At 30.2% G+C, this 11,498-nt stretch overlaps 2 long non-coding RNA genes across 2 annotated transcripts; one reads left to right on the forward strand and one right to left on the reverse strand.

Moving 5' to 3' along the window:
• Positions 1 to 680: 680 nt before the first annotated feature.
• LOC107927036 (uncharacterized) lies at positions 681 to 10,377 on the forward strand. The gene is made up of 5 exons (XR_001692362.2): positions 681 to 1,015; positions 1,725 to 3,866; positions 3,968 to 4,108; positions 8,957 to 9,847; positions 9,944 to 10,377. It is a non-coding gene; the product is annotated as an uncharacterized lncRNA (long non-coding RNA).
• On the reverse strand, positions 4,692 to 6,156 carry LOC107927042 (uncharacterized). The gene is made up of 2 exons (XR_001692365.2): positions 5,797 to 6,156; positions 4,692 to 5,271 (listed from the first exon to the last, which is right to left on the reverse strand). It is a non-coding gene; the product is annotated as an uncharacterized lncRNA (long non-coding RNA).
• Positions 10,378 to 11,498: the final 1,121 nt, after the last annotated feature.

An 11,498-nucleotide genomic window follows, 5' to 3' on the forward strand; every position in this document is an offset into this window, starting at 1 on the left:
TAACTTTTCAAAAAGAAAGTAATTAAGCCTTCTTTTTTTTTTTGCACTCAATTAGGTATTTGAACTGTCAAAATGCATAAAAAAAAGCCCTTTGACCACTAATTTTAACTTGAATGGCTTTCGTTTTTTTCTTTTTTTTTTCCAATTATCTCCTCCACGTGTCATGCTATGGTTATTACACGTGACTGAAAATAAATAAAAAAAACTCATAAAACTAAAGAAAAAAATAAAAATATTTTAAATTTATTAAAAATATAAAAAAATTGTTAGATTTAAAGTTGTTATCTCTGTCACAAGTCATGACGTGATTGTGACACGTGACGAAAAAATCGATTAAAATGATTAAAATCAATAAAATTAAAAATATAAAATATCAAAATTTATTAATAATTGAAAATAAATATAAAAATTTGTTAAAAACATCAAAAGTCCAAGATTTCTTTATACATTTTTCTTCTAATTTAATACCTTCTTTAATATTACTTATTAACTCTTATGAATGTGATGAAAAAAAAAGGATACTACACATAAACAAGAAGGGTTTGAACTATTGTGATATATCTATTTAGTTTTTTTGCACTCACTATATATCTTTGTTAAACTCATATTCTTTTTTTTTTTTTTTGAATATTTCGACTCGATTTTATTAATCAGAAAATAAATAACATAAAGAGGGTAAGTTCCTTTAAAACTATGAAATTGAGCCCTAACTAAAAAAAAGCTAATAAAAGAAGAAAAAGGCCCAAAAGAGAGTAAATGGCCCACAAAAAATAAATAACAATTAAAATAGAATAAAATAAAGAAATGGAAAGTCTAATCCAGTCGCTGTCAATTAGTTGGTACCCATTAATTGTCTTGACTTTTTGAATCTCTATACCAGCATTTCGACTGATAGCAAGTTTCAAGAAAGCTCTTATTTCTACTATTTTATCTCTTCAGATCTTCTCAAGATGCTCTTCAATATGGATGTCTCCTCTTGTTCGCATTGACGATGAATGAAATCTGCTCCCTTCAGGTATTTTTCTTCTCCCTTTCTTAATGCTTCTGTTCCAAGTTCATGGGCATAAACATTCCCTAATCTTTGAACAAACTGGAAGTTGATTTCTTCGAAGTTTTGTTTTTTCCTTTGAATGTCTCGAATAATCGCCCCTATAACTGATTTGTCTGTCGCTGTTGAGTTGCATTTTTTAATGACTTTTTTTGAGTCCCCTAAGATAACTATTGATTGAAAACCCATTGAAATCCCTAACTTCACTGCTTGTAACTCTGCATGTGCCTCTGCCATGAATGAAGACGACATCGTGGCATAGAGGACTATTTTTGAGTCTAAGAACTCACCCATCTCCCCCCACACCACCAGACCCAAGGCGATCTGGACTATTTACCATCGAAAATTGCATCAAAATAGATACTACTCTTGCATTTCTTTCAATCTATCTCTGTCTTCTATCATCATCTGAGGTAATTGGTTTTTCTTCTAACCCATCGATCACTACCATATAACTTTAGATTCAATTTGATAAGTCTCTTCCTACTTTTTATTTTCCCCTCATGAACTAATTGGTTTCTTAAACTCTAGATTGTCCAGACAGTACATCAAAAGAGTTGACATTGTTTGCTATTACCTATAGCGAAGACCTAAATAAGCCACTCCCACAAATCTTGAATATTAGTATTAATGACCCATGACAAGTTTATATTTTGCCATGTTTCTGTTATTGTAGGGCATTGTTTGAAAACATGGTTGCTATCTTTTTCCACATTTCGACACCGAGGACAGGAAATATCAGAAGCCACTCTTTTTAATCTGAGATTTTTTAAAGTAGGAATAAAGTTCCAGGAAATATGCCAAAAAGTGATGGTAATCTTTGATAGGAGATGTAAATTCCATAGTTTTCTATAGAAATTTTTTGTTTCGAACTGTATTAAATAAGCACTAGGATCCATATTAGCATCTTGTAATAGTTTATAGACACTTCTGACTGAAAATTTGCCAGAATGTTCTCCTCGCCAGACTTGAAAATCATCATGTTTTTCTTCTGCCAGAGGAATTTGCAGAATCTTCTATGCTGTGTCTACTTGAAATGTATTATCTATTAGATCAACCTTCTATTTTCTTGTTAATGCATCTATTAAGTCCAAAACTAACTTTATTGCTGCATTGTTTGTATTGTCATTGATCCTCTCAATGTTAACTCCAAGTACCCAATGATCGCTCCAAACAGATATATGATCTCTTCTACCAACTCACTAACATAAGCCATCTTGCAGTAACCCTTTTGCTACCCAAACGCTCTTCTAGGTAAGCGAAGGTAAATTCCCTAACTGTGCATGGATGAAGTCTGAATTTGGATAATATTTGGATTTTAAGACCTTTGCTAATAAAGAATCTAGGAAATTAATAAGGCGCCAACCTTGCTTGGCTAATAAAGCAATATTAAATTGACCAAAATTTCGAAAACCCAAACCCTTTTTTTTTTGCGGTACAAAGATCCTTCCAAGCGCACCAATGAATGTCCCTTTTGCCACGATCCTTTTGCCACCAGAATTTCGTAGTAATACTCTCAAGATCAACATATAAAGATTTAGGTAGTTAAAAACATGCCATTGTGTACGTCGAAATAGCTTGAAGAATGACCTTGATAAAAACTTCTTTCCCTCCTTGAGAGAGGTGCCGAATAATCCAGTTGTCAATTTGTTGCTTAATTCTATCCTTTAAGTTTTGAAAAGACTCATTCTTCCTTCTGCCCACCATATTAGGTAATCCAAGATAACGTTTTGGGTCATTTGAGCTTCATACTCCGAGTATGCGAGTAATTAATATTTTTTCTTCCTCCTGTATATTTTTGCTAAAGAAAACAATTGACTTATCAAAATTGACATGCTGACCAGAAAAACTTCCATATTCACGTAGAATTACTTTTAATAAACCGACTCCCCTTTCAGTAGTCTCACCAAACAAAATGCAATCATCTGCGAATAACAAATGTGATACTTGTGGTCTTCTTCTACTTGCCTTGACCCCTTTTAATTGTCCTTCTTGAAGTTCCAGTCTCATAAGGCAATATAAGTCTTCTCCTTAAATCAAAAATAAAAACGGACTCAAAGGATCTCATTGTTATAAACCTCTCGTTGGTTGAAAAATATTCCCAGCTTGACCATTAAGTACCACCGAATAGGAAACAATAGATACACATTTCATTATAGAATCAATCCAGTGATGGTGAAAACCCATTCTCCTTATCATTTTCTATACAAAAATTCATTCGACTTTATTGTACGCTTTACTCATGTCGAGTTTTACCACCATCAATCCATTTTTTCCAAAGTTTTTCTGTTTTAGAGTGTGCAAAATTTCATATGCTAATAATACATTATCGGAGATTAACCTTCCTGGCACAAAAGTACTCTGTACAGCGTCGATGCATTTTTCCAAGACTTCTTTAAAACGATTAGCAATAGCCTTTACCATTAATTTATAAATAACGTTGCATAAGATAATGGGACGAAAATGAGTGAGGTTGGTTGAATTTGCTTTTTTAGGAATAAGCACAATACGCATAGTATTAATTGGACTAACCTCCATACCTCTGTTCAGATGTTGAAGACAGAAAAGTGTGACCTCATCCCTAATGATATGCCAGTATTTCTAAAATAATAAAGCCGGAAATCCATCTTCACCTGTTGCTAATTAAGGGCTCCTTTGGTTTGGCTTTTAACGTCAGTGAGGTGCAGTTGGGGTAGCAACCTCACTGATATGTTGTTTGGTTCAGCAACACAGTGCAATGAAAATTGATTTCAACCACACTGCTATGCTGAAAAGGAGTTGGAGGTCTCAGCCGCAATTGAAGGCAGTGGTGTAGTAGGTATTTTTAACAGACAAAAATACCCTTGATTTTATTTATTATTTTACCATTTTATCCTTGAAAGTTGAACTAATTTCTTTCCCAACCTTATTTGTTTTCAGATTTGGGAAGAAAACAACCATTTTGTTTTTTCATATTTGAGAACTGAAACAGTGATTGAAGCTAGTTTCTCCCCTCTTTTTTGCTTTGTTCTTGGTTGTGGCTGCTACAAAACTGAAGTAAGCAATATCAAGTGTTTCCAGGTATGCCAACTTTCTTCTCTCTTTTTTTCTTGTGTGAATATAAACTGTGTTGAGTTTGCTGCAAAATGAGCTACAATGTCATATCTTGTTATTGCTTGTAACTAGCAGCTTGGATCTTCACAATTTTGGGGTTTCTTGAAATCCACGACTTTTTTGGGGTATTATTTGAATAAGACTGTTGAAAGTTGAGAAGTTTCAAAAAAATGGGTAAATTGCATATAATTTGTTCATCTTTGGGAAGTTTTATAGATTTTTGTAAAGATTTTGTGACTTCTAAGTTTCTGTTGAAAGTTGGATAAGGTTAGCCATTTCAATTTGCTCTTGGTTATTGGATGATAGGAATGACTGACTTTGGTAGGGTTGACTCAATTTTAGTTTTAACCAGAGTGACCGTAAATGTTGGGAACTAATGCAAAATTTAGCTCTTGAAAGGAACAAAGAATAATGTACTAATTTATAAACCACCAGCATTGGAGCCTATGGGAAAAAAACAGCAAAGAGATTGAAACAAAATCAATCTAAACCCATTTGTGAAACAAAGAATCTATGGAAAATAACAAAAGAGAAGCAGAACAAGTAAAAAGAAAAAGAGAACATACCGTTTTTCTTGTATGATTTTCTGATATGAGTAGACTATGAACTAATGTATTAGATAATACTTGATGCTTTAAAATCATGATTATCATTCCTACAAACCCTGAAAAAATAACTGTTGACCCAGAAATACCAAAAAAGAACCATAAGGTGATCCAACTGACCAGTTTCCCATTTGCCATGGAGAGGATTTTAGGGATTAAGGTGTCGACGATGATAATCCCGTAGGTTTGGAGGATAGGTTACCTTGTCTTTAAAACCCCTTGAAATTTACCAAACCGAACATACCAAGGTGATGTTTTAAAGGTCCCATCAGGTTGTTCAACTACAATTATATCAACAGCACCACCAAAGGGATGAAATGGACCAGACACAGTATAAACACCACGAGATATATAGCTACCTAGTCTCCCCACAGCATATCCTCTTCCCTTTGAAAATTCTAAAGACACCCAAATCTTAAACAGTTGAAAATTCAACCATAATTTAAAATCCCAATCCAAAAAGATTGCCTTTTTGTCAATTGGGATTCTTCAAAACTCACTCCAAAAAGTATAGAACTTACAATTCTGCAAATACTCAGATTATAAAACTCAAAATCAATACATAATTCAAGAACCAAATCAATTAAAAAAATGTTTTTTCTTAGCTAAAGAAAAAATAACGCACTAGTTAGAAAGTTACAAAACTGATGAATAGAGCAATAGCGAGACAATAACATATAAATTTAGGAGTTGTTCAATGCTCAGTGAACTCCACAAAAAAGAAACAAGAAAAACATGAATCAAAGCAAACCAAACAAGATTAATAAAAAGAACAGTTGAGAAACTCTGGATTTTTTTCTATTTTTAGTATATTTCTCAATTGTAAATTCAAAAAGATAAAAGAAAAAAAGGGATTTGAATACTTGATTGAACCAATCAAAATAAAAATAAATAAATGGGGAAAAAAAGGACAGTTCATAGAATTAAAGCATATTCCTTCTTTTGACCATTAGAATGTACCCAGAAATAAACAATTATATCATTAAAAACCCAACAAATAAAATTTTAGAAAAATATATATAACAAAAAATTAAAGAAAATGAAACGAACCTGGGAAAATTCAAAGCTTATAGAGTGAGGCTTATGAGAAAAATAGAGAGATTTTGTATATTGGGTGTGTACCTCGGAAATATCGAGACTCGAGTGAGTAAGAAAAAGAAGAGAAGAACAGCCAAAACCCATTTTGCTATTCTAAGTAAAGAGTCAAATTGTGGTTTTGTTCCTTCTCTTATGCTCAATTTTTGTGCTTAGTCTATATGCTTTCTTTTAAGGGTAAATTACACCATTAGTCACTAAACTATGGGTAAGTTTTCGTTTTAGTCCATTCGTGATGTATTATTCTTATTTTTTATGAAACTATATTATTATATCTAATTATATATTTATGGTTTTATGTCGGTTGACATTTAAAATCAAAATAATAATAGATGGTAAAGACACGAAATTTTAAGGTTTTAATAAAAATTTTAATTTGCCAAAAAAAATCAAGGTTTTTGCTTCCATTATAAATTAATTATAATTATATTAAATATAGAGTGTTGAAATAAATTTATAAATAATAGTTATATTAGCTCATGGAAATCTAATTGCATCACCAACTATAATTGCAACTATAATCATAATTAACATGCTAATAATAAATTATTAGAGTAAATGTAATAATTTTAATTTTAATGTATGACCTCTATTGTTTCATTATTAAAAAAAGAGAGATTTATGTTTTTTTATTATACTTCTATATTATTTGGTAAAAAAAAATAAAGACTAAACTAATTAAAATAATAAAAACAAAAATTAAATCGATCCACAATTTAAGATTACTCAAAGAATGAGTTAATTGCACTAGAAATCTTTAGACCATGACATTTATTCTAAGTTGGTCCTCAAATTTTAAAATATTCTAATTACATGTTTAAATTATTTATATTATATAAATAAAATCTTTTCGTTACTAAAATTAAATGTGACATAATTTAAAATAAAAGCTTTAAAGAAGATTGATATTGTAAAAGTGAATGTTATGAAAATCTTGATTATGAGATTTTTTGAAGTTTTTACAGAAAGCATATTTCACTCTCTTATTCTTAACTTCATTTTTAGTTATAAATTTTAAAAATTAAGCAACATTTTACTTTTATGTCATATGATTTTGCATGTCATTTAATGATTAAATTAAAAAATAAAAAAATGAAAATACCTAATTGATATAACATAAATAGTTTGAGAATGTAATTAAAATGTTTTGAAATTTAATAACCAATTTAAAGAATGCTTTGGTGCAATTAGGTCTTTAAAGAAAATTGTCTGAAACCCTATATGTCAAATACTATATTTTAACTTTCTTTTTTTGTTTGAAACCCTCTTGTATCTAGTAAATTGAATCAAGTTGAACCTTTAAACGAGATAAATATTTTTTTCTATAGTCTCACACCTATCTCCCAAATACCAATCATCCATTAAATAATAAATTCAATTATCAGCTCAATAGCAATTGACACTTAAAACATAGCTGTCAAATAGATTATAGGTCATAGCTCATAATCAGTTATATGTTGGTCATCACAGTTGTTTCAAGAAAAGAAATATCACATTGATGTATTAGACAAAGCAATTCTTGATGACTAGTGTTGCTAAGAAAAACATAAGGAATGAAGTTTGCTTACACTTTTGAAAAGATAGTCATAATCAATAATCCTTTCTATATCCTCGTTATTGTTTACCATAGATCTTTGAGAATTTTTTCTTTAGTGTTCATCTTATGGCTTTCATCTTTTTGTGATGTGTTATTCTTAATTTTTTATGAAACTATATTATTTTATCTAATTATATATTTATGGTTTTATGTCGGTTGACATTTAAAATCAAAATAATAATAATAGATGGTAAAGACATAAATTTGTGGAGGGAGATAGTACATTAGCAACAAAAGCTGTTTGGGATGATGAGTTGACGTTGATATTTTGTGAACTTTGCATGAATGAAGTCAATGCTAGTAATAGACCGAAAACTCATCTAAACTCAAAAGGATGGGAAAATGTCATTGCTCTTTTTCAAGCAAAAATAAAAAAAATTATGGAAAACCTCAATTGAAAAATAAGTGGGATGCATTAAAAAAGGAATGGAGGTTATGGAGGGAGTTGCTTAAGGAATTTACAGGTATTGGATGGTGTCCATCTAAAAAGACGGTCGATGCTACCGAAAAATGGTGGGCTGATAAAATAAAGGTTAGTGTTAACTTTATCATTATTTTAATGCATAAAATTTATTGAAATTAATAATTTACAAATATAAAAATCTGAGTATAACATTTAACATTTAACATGTTTTGTAGGAAAATCCTGATTTTAAAGGATTTAAGAAGAAAGGAATTAAACCACTATTGAATGATTTAATGTGGCAAATGTTTGGTGGCATTGTAGCCACTGGAGAGAATGCATAGGCACCTTCGTTTGGTGTTCTTCCAAGTGGGGTTCCTATGGGAGATGATACACCTAATGAGCAATTTGGTGATTCAGATGAAAATAGTAATGAGAACGAAGGTATCCCTCCTAATGAGGTACCATCAAACCCTTCTCATGAAACTCCTAATCGAAGAACGGAAACACTTGGGGTTGTACACGGTAAAGGAAAAAAATCAAGTTCAAGTAGAAAATCATCAAGAAATTCATTAGCTACTCATATTGAGAAATTGTGTGAGAGTATGGCTAGTCCAAGGAAGTCAGTGAATGAAACTATTTTTCCTCACTCTCAATATACTATTTCAAATGCAATGGATGCTTTGCGTGATTTGAGAGATGAAATTCTAAAAAAAAGATGAACTGTACTATTTTGCCATCAAAATATTCCAAATACCGGTGAAACGAGAAGTGTTTTTGAACTTAGATCCAGATGTTAGGATTTGGTGGCTTCGACGTGAGTATGCTGAACAAAATCCAATTGCATCATTTTCATCCTTGGTAGCAACATCCTCATTTCCCTTCCAACCGTACCATCCACCACCTCCACCATAAGCTCCTTAGAATTATTATTGTAATATAACTATACTACTTTTTTATATGTAAAACTAATGTATGATCTACTTTTTTATATGTAAAACTAATGTATGATATTTTTTATGTTCGGTATTTTTATGATATGCTTTTATTCAATTTTTTGTGTCGTATAGAATGTCACAAGTTATTAATTTATTTTCATTTGATTACTTTTTCAGGTTATGGATGAATTTAACAATATGTTTAATAGTTTTTATATGAATTATGATACCCTTGAATTAAGTGAAGAAGCTCAACGAAGAATAGCCACAATTGTTATACAAGCTGAGCACAACAATTATCATGAAGAGGAAGAACAAGTGTTAAGCAGTGTATTGGTACACCATGAAACTTATTTTACTATGCAACCGTGTATGGATTCAAATTATACAAGTCAAATGTGGGTGGACGAAGTATTAAATGGGCATGATGATCGTTGCATGAATAGTTTTAGGATGCCAAAAAATATATTTCACAGTTTGTTGCATGATTTGCAAACAAATTATGGCTTAAAGCATGGGAAGGTATCTACGATGGAGAAGTTAGCATTATCATTGTATATTCTTGGAAATAGAGAATCAAATTCAAATGCAGCAGAGCGATTTCAACGATCTGGGAAAATTGTTAGTCGAATTTTTATTGATATGTTGTATATATTTGCTCGAATGGAAATAGACACGATTAAACCCACTGAAGATCAATTCGAGGAAGTACCGAACCATATTCAACATGATACAAGATATTAGCCTCACCTTAAGTTAAAATTTACACAATCTTTATATTTTTAAAATATAAATTATTTCTAACTTTTATCTCATTACTTGTATTTATTTTAAAGGATTGTATTGGGGCCATAGATGGAACACACATAAAAGCATGCATTTCGCCTTCTTGTCAAATACCTTATATCGGACGGAAAGGTGAACCAACTCAAAATATTATGGCAGTTTGTGACTTCAACATGTGCTTTATTTTTGCATTTCTTGGTTGGGAAGGAACAACACATAACAGTAGAATTTTTTTGCAAGCACTTAGAAAACAAGAGTTAAAGTTTCCACACCCTCCACCAGGTTGAACTTTAATTTTCTAATTAATCTTTACATAAAAACAATATTAAAATTTTTAATTTATTTTTAAACTTGATATTATGTTTTACTTTTTTGTAGGAAAATATTATCTTGTGGATTCAGGATATCCACAAATGGCAGGTTTTCTAGGTCCATATAGGGGGGAATGATATCATTTACCTGACTTTTGTCGAGGTAATCATCGAGCATCTGGAAAAAAAGAAATCTTTAATCATGCTCATTCTTCGTTACGCTCTGTGATTGAACGAACATTTGGAGTGGGAAAAAAATGGCCAATATTAAGAGATATTCCAAGCTATTCATTCGACAAGCAAGTTTTAATAGTTATTGCAACAATGGTTTTGCATAATCACATTCGAAGACAGGCTTGGTCAAATCATGAGGATTTTCGACAATTTGAGAATATACCCGATATGCCAATCTCTTCAGGCCATTTTGATAGAGGTGAATCGAGTTCTTCTAACAGTGAAAGTGACCTTGAAATTGCAATGTTAAGGGAAACCATTGCAAATAATTTAATGAATCAATATTTGTAAAAATAATTTTGTATCATAACCTAATTTCTAGTGACAATGAAACTTGTTATGTCTTATGTTACTATTGTTTTTTTATTAAAAATTATTCGTTTAGATACTTCAAAATTTGATCGAAGTATAATGTTAATATTTACGAAAATAATATTTATCATTGTTATAAAAGAATATTTAACTATAAAAATAATTATCATTTTATCTAATAAATAATTTAAATTGATTATATAATTCATTAAAATATTTATAATAAAATATTGGAAGATAATTTTTAATATTTTATTAAATGAATTTATAAATTCACATATTTTAATAATTTTATATAAGTAAAATAATGTAAAAACTTCTATTATATATCAATTCTAATCTGATGTCCTTAATAGTCATTTTTTATTTTCACCTCACCGCTACAGCTGCGTTTGAATCTAAACACACACTCCACCATTGTTTCTAATCTCACCGCTAAGTATCCAATCTCACCGCTACAGTAATTAATCTCACCACCACCGCTGTTTTTAACCTCACCAGAAGTAAATACACCGCCTATCCAAACTAAGCTTAAATCTATAACTATATATTAAAGCAGTAGCCTTGTAAATGCTTACACCTCAGGAGTTGAATTCCTTTTTATTTTGCGTTTGGGTGATGGGAAAGCAAGGGAGAAAAAAGGTATTACTATTTTTCAATCCCTGTAGTTTTTCAAGTTTTGGAATTTAATTTCACTGCTTGCATTCAATTTTATTAATTGTGTCCCTCTGATTTAAAAATATTGTTAATTGACTTTTATAAATTTTTAAATATAAGTTATCAATTGAAATTTAATATTTAAATTAAACCTATTCTATATTCAAAATCGAGATAAATCTAATAAAAATATACCAATTCAAATGTAAAAGATTTGAATTCCTGAAAAAAAGAGAGAAAGATAAAAGAAAGAAAGCAGTAAAAAATTGTATATTTTTGTTCAGGTTTTTTTTTTCTAAAATAATATGTACTTATTTTTATAAAATTTATATGAATAGAACATTTTTATTATATTATTAAATAATGTATTTAAGGTGGTTAGTTTAAATGTTTACTTGCATATTGATTTAAGGCTAACA

This window comes from Gossypium hirsutum, chromosome A12 (assembly GCF_007990345.1).
Source record: "Gossypium hirsutum isolate 1008001.06 chromosome A12, Gossypium_hirsutum_v2.1, whole genome shotgun sequence".
Taxonomy (NCBI): Eukaryota; Viridiplantae; Streptophyta; class Magnoliopsida; order Malvales; family Malvaceae; genus Gossypium; species Gossypium hirsutum.